The following is a 7,995-nucleotide window of genomic DNA, read 5'->3' as shown; positions in this document are numbered from 1 at the left end:
CCTCATATCCCTCCCTCTAGCAGTGGCATATTCCTACATATCAGTAGCCTATCCCACCCAACATGCTCTATGATCGCACTAACCAATAGATTCAGAGACTTCATGAATCCTTGGCTAGTGGCACATGCTCTAGTGTGTATAGTAGTACATGTCAGAGTATCTTACGAAGCCTCACATTTATTAGAGATGATATTCATGGTGTTACTTCATATTCTGCACATACTATATAGATTTTCCTTGATAGTAAGAGACAAGAGGTCTCTTTAGCTCTTTTGTTGCAATAGGTATATGGGTTAGTGTCCAAAGAGACACTGAAGAGGGAATGTTTCCCTCATTATGTTCCACTAAAGTATGTGAAGGGGTATTCTCCCCTTAAGTGTAAAGATCCACAAATGGTTGCACTTATATACCCACCCTTCCTTTCTTCTCATGGTCGTTATCCAAATAATGATCAAACTCCACTTTATTTTGCATAACAACTTTATGTTGAGGTTCACTTAGGCAGGGTGGTGAACTACACTAATTTACCATCGCATTTGAGATAGAAGCATGGTAGACTAGTTGATAGGTAGCCAAGTCATCCACCACTGACACATTGGTTGATTATCAGAGAGAGGGCACCTACTATTTCTCCTATATTAGGTCTATCAACTGATGAGGCCATGTATAGCACCTAGTTGTAGGGGGTGATTTAGGGAGTTTGAGAGATTTTCATAGCTATCAAATCTATTTAGAGTGACAAGGTTGGCCAGTATTTAATGTCTTGTTGGTATTCTAGATCATCATCTTACGCTTCATCTTCAGGAGACTTGTATAGTGCAGTAGGCATCCCTTCACTGAATAGTTTAGAGGGTCTCATTGGAGTGTTGGCATGAGATACTATGGCTAGTCTTGTTGAGGGTCTCTTAGATTCATATAGATTCATATAGAGAATCTTGGAATACATATATCATATGTTTGACATCGTGTCCATGGTGGTATTGGGACACATCCTCAACCACATTCCTCTCATTGATCAGGTAGTGGTCATGGTGGTAGTGGTCATGGTGGTATTACACATCATGATCCACCTACTAACCACTCTTTTTCTATAGAGGGACATATACATACTAGTACAAACCATTTAGCCAGTGTAGGGCATGGTTAGAGTTCAAATGTGGGCCTTGATGATGTTGACTTCAGCTTGTAAACCATAGGATGGATGGACTTGTTGACACATGATGATTAGATACTTTTATGCCATCTTGTCTAGTCAGTCCACTTGGCTCATCATTATTAGGGCATGTGCCAACCACCAATCATACTACCATAAATGCAAAGATGGAGCTAGATGAGGCCCAACAAAATGTGGATATATTGGTGGACACAATCGATGCTAGGTAATCTGAGTATTATTAGATGCCAATATCTACACAGGTAAATCTATAGTTTTTTACATTCATATTAAAATTTCAATTCTTTGTTCAACTAATAATTTATGCATGTATACATATCGTGCCTTTGTAACTAAATACGTGTTCTAATTTGATTTGCTGCACCTAACTATGTATGTATTGTAGGGGGCATCCCTTATTTTACTCCATCTTTGATGCCAGATCGTGTATACCATCAAGACTCATTCGATGATGTTAGTAGTGGATAGGTGAGTTTTAATTTTTTTGAATTAGACACATGTTTGTTTTAAATGTAATATATAAATTTCTTACAATTAATAAATTTGAAAGAAATTTAATTAAATATGAAATTGTGTACATTGATTTGACTTTCTCTTGAATATATATAGGGGTCAGCGCATCCTAGTGAGCATTCTGATAGTTAGTCTTTAGACCACACTGTGAGGAGATGTCATGATGATAGTCCTACACATGACGATCTATAGTTTTATAATATTATAGATTCGTTGATCTAGACTTTCATCTAGAGAGGTTATTTGATCTAGACTTTCATACAGATTATACATGTTTTTGTTATTTTTTATTTGATCTAGACTTTCATTCAGATTATACATCTTTTTGTTATTTGTCATTTGATCTAGACTTTCATCCAAATTATACATGTTTAATGATTGACATACATATATACATTCTCTAGACATTTCTTTTACATGTTAGATTATGGTGGATTATGTTCTATTATGTTGGGTTATGTTAATGTTAGATTATGTTATTCTATGCTCTTTTACATGTTAGATTATGTTGGAAATTATGTTCTGTTATGTTGGATTATGTTAGATTATGTTCTAGACTGTGTTCTTTTACATGTTAGATTATGTTGGATAACGTTCTATTATGTTGGAAATTATGTTAGATTATGTTGGTTTATGAAATTGATGTATACATATGAAATTGGTTAGGGTTAGGGTTAGGTAATGAACTTTACATAATTCCTAATTCCTAAAAATGCAAGTGATATTTAGATATGATTAAAGTCTAGTCCTAATTTCATCCCCTTAAGACACAAGTCCTAATTTCATCCCCTTAAGACAAGTGTTCAAATTTATTCCCCTCAGGGCATTTCTATAATTATTTACAAATCACAATTTAAGCTTCACAAGTTAAATGAAAGAGTAAAAGTAATATATAATTAGTTACAAGTCCTAATTTCATCCCCTTAAGACAAGTGTTCAAATTTCTTCCCCTCAAGGCACATGTCCTAATTAGTCGCATACAAGTTCCTAATTTCTATAATTAGTTACAAATCATAATTTAAACTTCACAAGTTAAATGAAAGAGTAAAAGTAATATATAATTAATTCAACCAATTTGAAAATTGAAAATGATCAAGTTCAACCAAATTTCAATTTGTTGAATCAAATTTCAGACTTCAAATAGTTCAACCAAATATCAAAATGTTCAAGTTGTTTCTATCTCATATCAAGTGGGTCAGCTCATTGTTGGATAATATTTAATATTTGCCCATGATCATCAATATTGAGCCTCCTCTTATGTATTTCAATTCCTTTGACAGGATGAAGAGTTAGACCAGTGACAATAACATGATTACTATATTGATATACCTTATTGTGAGGTTGATAATCAGTGAAATGAATCACATTCTTAAGTACTATATTTTGCTTCAAATATGTTTCCTACACAACAACAGAATCTGCATACAGGTCAATCAAATAAGTCAATAAATTTGAATTCATAAAAAATATAGATGTACATGTACGGGTGATCCCACAATAATGGGTTCCACTTTTTGACCAATTTTGACACTGACATCAATATTTTTGCAACAAATGTCACGTTCAAGTGACTATATCTCCAAAACTATAAATAATTTCAAGATGACATAAACTAGTGATTTTGAGTACTTTGTTCCTACTTTGTAACCATATTTTTTAATCTAAAAAAAAAAATTATTTATGTCAATTTTTTTTATCTCTTCCAAAAAGTGGTACATAATAAAATTCAATATTTTAAAAAGTGACAGTCCGTTTGACACACATAACTTTTTTTCTAGAAATGATAATGAAGTAATTCTTTCGGTGTTGGATTTGTAACATCAATATCCAATGTTTGCATTTGGTTTGATTTATTTTTGTTGAATATTGTATAGTTTATGAAGTTTTGAAGTGACATGAACTGTAATTCAAACATACGTTCTATTTGACATAGATAATTTGAAGTCAATTTATCATAAACCATTATTTTTTTTTTTCAATAGAAAGGTATCTCAATAAGCCAGTGCCTCCATATTTTTCAAAAAAAAATTGACCTAATTTACTAATTTTCCCGAGGTGTCAAAGTCAGTTGATGTTCAACCGGTAATAAACCTATAATGAGTTAAACTCATATTTGAAAGTCTTACTGATTAAATTATGTAATAAAATTATAGTCATTGGAAAGCTTTCTCTGAGCAACACATTTTGATATATTTTATTTTATAATAGGAGATCATTCTTCTACAATTATGGCAGTCAAAAGAGAAAAAGAAAAAGAAAAAGAAAAAAAGGTTAAATTTTTTGTGATTTTGCATGTTCGTGCAAACATGGCATTCGTGCGAACACATTTACCATGTTCACGTGAATGTGTGTTCGCGCGAACATGCAAATCATGTTTGCGTGAACATATATATCACATATGTTCGCGCGAACATATTTCATATGTTCGCGCGAACATAATTTTAAAAAAAGTTCGCACAAACACAATAAGTGTGTTCGCGCGAACATATGGTAAACTCAATTTCTCATTTTGCAATTTTTTTCATTTTTCTTCATCCCACTAAAGTGGAACCCATTATTGTGGGTTCACCCATAGACGTACATGATTCAACTATATACTAACCTATGGGAAACATAATTCCATCACTTATTTCAATCTTTGTTAGATTCACTCTTTGTATGGTGCAATGCAATAAATAATAGCTAACACCTCCTACATTTTCAAATTCTACCATGATTGCAAAAAAATTGCCTACACAAAAAGTGTGTGTGTGTGTGTGTGTGTGTGTGTGTGTGTGTGTGTGTGTGTGTGTGTGTGTTTGATGTGTCATGTAAATGATATATATATTTAATAAATTAAAAAAAATTATGAAAAAAGTACACTTGTATGTATATACATACATACCAACTCTAATCAATCCTGAAATATGGTCATAATCAATAGAAATCAATGGAATATTATCATAGTTTTCATCCTCAAACTCATCCATATTGATAACATCTAGTGACACCAAAATCCATTCACCCACATATCCATGTTCTTGATTAATGAAACCATCATAGTTTTCATCAATGCAATCAAGACAAAAACATGAGTACTCTCTTGTGTATAATGACAACACATTACTATTTGTACTCATAACTGAATTCAAAGATCATGTCTTCTCTACCCTCTTGCATGCATGCATTGATCTTCTATCGACACCTGAATGTAAGGTCCATATATACATATAAAAAAAGAGTTTTAAAAATGTGTGTGTACCATAATTAAATTATCACATAATGTATTAAATATAAAATTCAAATTAATTTTTACTAGATACCTCCCAAAACACTCTGAATGGTATGACTCGATCCACTTGTGATGACATGGTATCTGTATTTGTTGGCACCATAAAATATGTTTTGCACCACTTAACCACATCATGAGAATTATTTATGTGATATCCTTTATAGTCCATTTGATACTTTCTTAAAGCACATTTGATGCAAGCTCCTGCACCCTCATGCTCACCATTTCCATGTCCACTCTTTAAAAAACTCCAAATATGTGGTATATTAAGGTAATGATGATATCTATATAATAAATAAAATGGTCTAGCTAATTTAAATTATGTTGCACATCCATCTGACTATACAATTTTTTTTTCCCATTTTTATGCCTTTATTTTTCAACTAATCAAAAAATGTTTTAAAACAATATTCCAAAAAATGTGTGTCATGTTCTTTGTCATCACTAATGTAAAAGTGATACTCTTTTTTAATCAGGCATGCTTGATCTATACTTTCTACACCATCCAAATCAATTTGTACATGTCGATAAGACACTTGAACCATTATAGTTACATAGAAGTATTCCACTTGAAGTTGTTTTTGAGAAATGAAGGAGTAATTCTCTACAAAGTCAAAAATAGATAAAATTGTCATGGGTGGGAAAGTTTCTCTTAGTATTTGAAAAAACATTTCTTGCTACTTATCAAAAAAAGCATGACGTATATATGGTTGAATCAATTTATGAAAATTTGACATAAATTCTCTAGCATGTATGTCATCCTCTACATATTCCAACCTTGTTGATTCTTGTCCAACTTTTGTTTCTAAATTTATGTACTTATATCTCTTATATTTTACCATCCTCATCATATCAGTATCTTCATCTCTTAAAGGAAATTCGGTCAAGTTACCACATGTTTCAAAAGTTCTCCTTATGCAGTCTATTTCACCTATTGCATGATCATTTGGTTTGTCACATAAGATTGATGTTATGAATTAGCTCGATTGTTTATGAAAAGAATTTTGAGAACCACCACTTTCTTAAATCATATTTCTAAACCCTTAATAGTACAAATCAAATTCAACATGATATCGAAAATGTTAGAGTAATTATTTTGTTTCACTTATTAATTAGATCATCTTGATTTAATTAATTAAGTGGTTTATTACTCTAGTTCTTAAGCTTACTTTTAGGTGCATATAATTAATATTTTATATTACTTATAATGTGCAAACCTAGTTAGGGTTTCGTGATTCCTTTTATAAGGATTCACCTCTTTGTATTTTTTAATTCACTTATTGGATCATAATAGAGATTGCTCTTTGCATGTCCATAAGATGTCTCTAGCTTTTTGGCCTCCATAATTTTTTCTTGCTTCTGTTCTTTGTTTCATCCATGTGACAGGGTTATGCATGCAGGTGTTCTTGGGAGATTAATTTTTCACCTAATCTAACATGGTATTAGAGCAGTCTTACTGCTCACTATTCATGTTTTGTTGAAGTGTTTCAAAAGTAGGAGTTTTTCAAGGGTTTCAAAAGCTTTTTATGTGGATTTGGGGGGACCTTTGTTTTTGGTCACTTTGGGCTCAAACGGACATCACCGTTGCGCTCAGAGCACCAAAAAACCCCAGAATCCATATCAAATTTGTTCATTTTGGACAATGTTGGTCCGAGAGGCCAAAAAAAAATTGTCATACAGGGTCGTACGACCTCTGCATGTAATACGAGGCAGAATTTTGCAAAAAAAATAATAATAAGCAGTTTTTTTAAAACCTGCAGTGGTTTTCTAATCGCAACGGAACCAGTGGCGGTTATTGCCACGATTACCGCCCAGCGGCCCATAGTGGCTCTGCGGTGGCTCCACCGCAGTGGCACCTCTCGCCCTCCTCCACTGCCAGCAGCTCAGCCACCCTCCTCCACTCTACCTCTGCTCCCGGGGTGGCAGGTTTTTTAAAAAAATTTAGTTTTTTTAATTTTTTTTTATTAAAAAAATCATTTTTCATGCATTTTCAAAGGCCCTGTCGATTTTTCTTTCGTAACTTGAGCATATGGATGTATTTTTTCGATCTGAAAAATACGTCGAAAAGCTGGTTCTGAGACAGAAATGATGGTATAGGTGTTTTTGAGTTTTGATGCAGTTTGGTTGCCTATTTTGGCAGTCAAAGTTAGATATTTTGTTTTGCCTTCTGGGAGCCATATCTCGCTCATCCGGACTCTTTTTTGGGCTCACCAGATATCGTTGGAAAGCTGGTTCTGTGAGTTATTAAGTTGTAGGGGTCTTTTCTCTAGATTCTACTCTAGGTTCTCTCTCCTCTAATTTTTTCACTTTCACACTCTGGTGCATTACTTGGATTCTACAGGTCCTAGGATCTCTTCTTCTGTTCTTTTGGCTCACTCTTCTTTCTGACTTCTGAGCATTGCATGCTTCTTTTCTGTTGCATTCTTTTTTTTGTAAATGCATTGAGATAAAGTGCCTACTTTTGCATATTTGAGATCTTGTACACCTTGTATTTGTTTGTACTCGCACTCAGTTATAAAGTGCCATGGGGGGTCATGATGTTTTGCCATTTTGTGCTCATCCACCTTTGTCAAGTGAGCATTCCTTCCACGACATTAGCCCATGCAGTGTGTCAGTGAAACCGCCCTTTATCCTATGCTTGTACTTCTATTGCGCTGTTGGTGTTCCTGATTCTTCTTCTTGCAAATGTTTTTGGCATTGCATTTCAGTGTTCTTGTCACCCCTCTCCCTGTTCAGCATTGTGGGGGGGTTCACCTGTTGGCTCTTTTGCTTCCTTGGTTTGATTGAGCGATCTACATATTCAGTTTTTGTTCCTATGTACTAAGCATATGCAGTGGCTAGGCACCTATGCATTTCAGTGAGATGGTTCATCTACTATAAAGAAACTCATTCATTCCTATTTTTGCAGGTCACCTCTTCGATTGATCAACTCTTCAGACTTTGTCTTCTCTACCTGGTCATGCACTATTTCAATGGGGGTTCCAGTAGTTTCTTCTGACAGTGTTTGCAGCTTCATGCTTCAGAGATGCTTCATGCT

The sequence above is a fragment of the Cupressus sempervirens genome, chromosome 10 (assembly GCF_028749045.1).
Source record: "Cupressus sempervirens isolate cs-2001-9-10 chromosome 10, ASM2874904v1, whole genome shotgun sequence".
NCBI classification, from domain to species: domain Eukaryota; kingdom Viridiplantae; phylum Streptophyta; class Pinopsida; order Cupressales; family Cupressaceae; genus Cupressus; species Cupressus sempervirens.
This window is presented reverse-complemented; position numbering follows the sequence as displayed.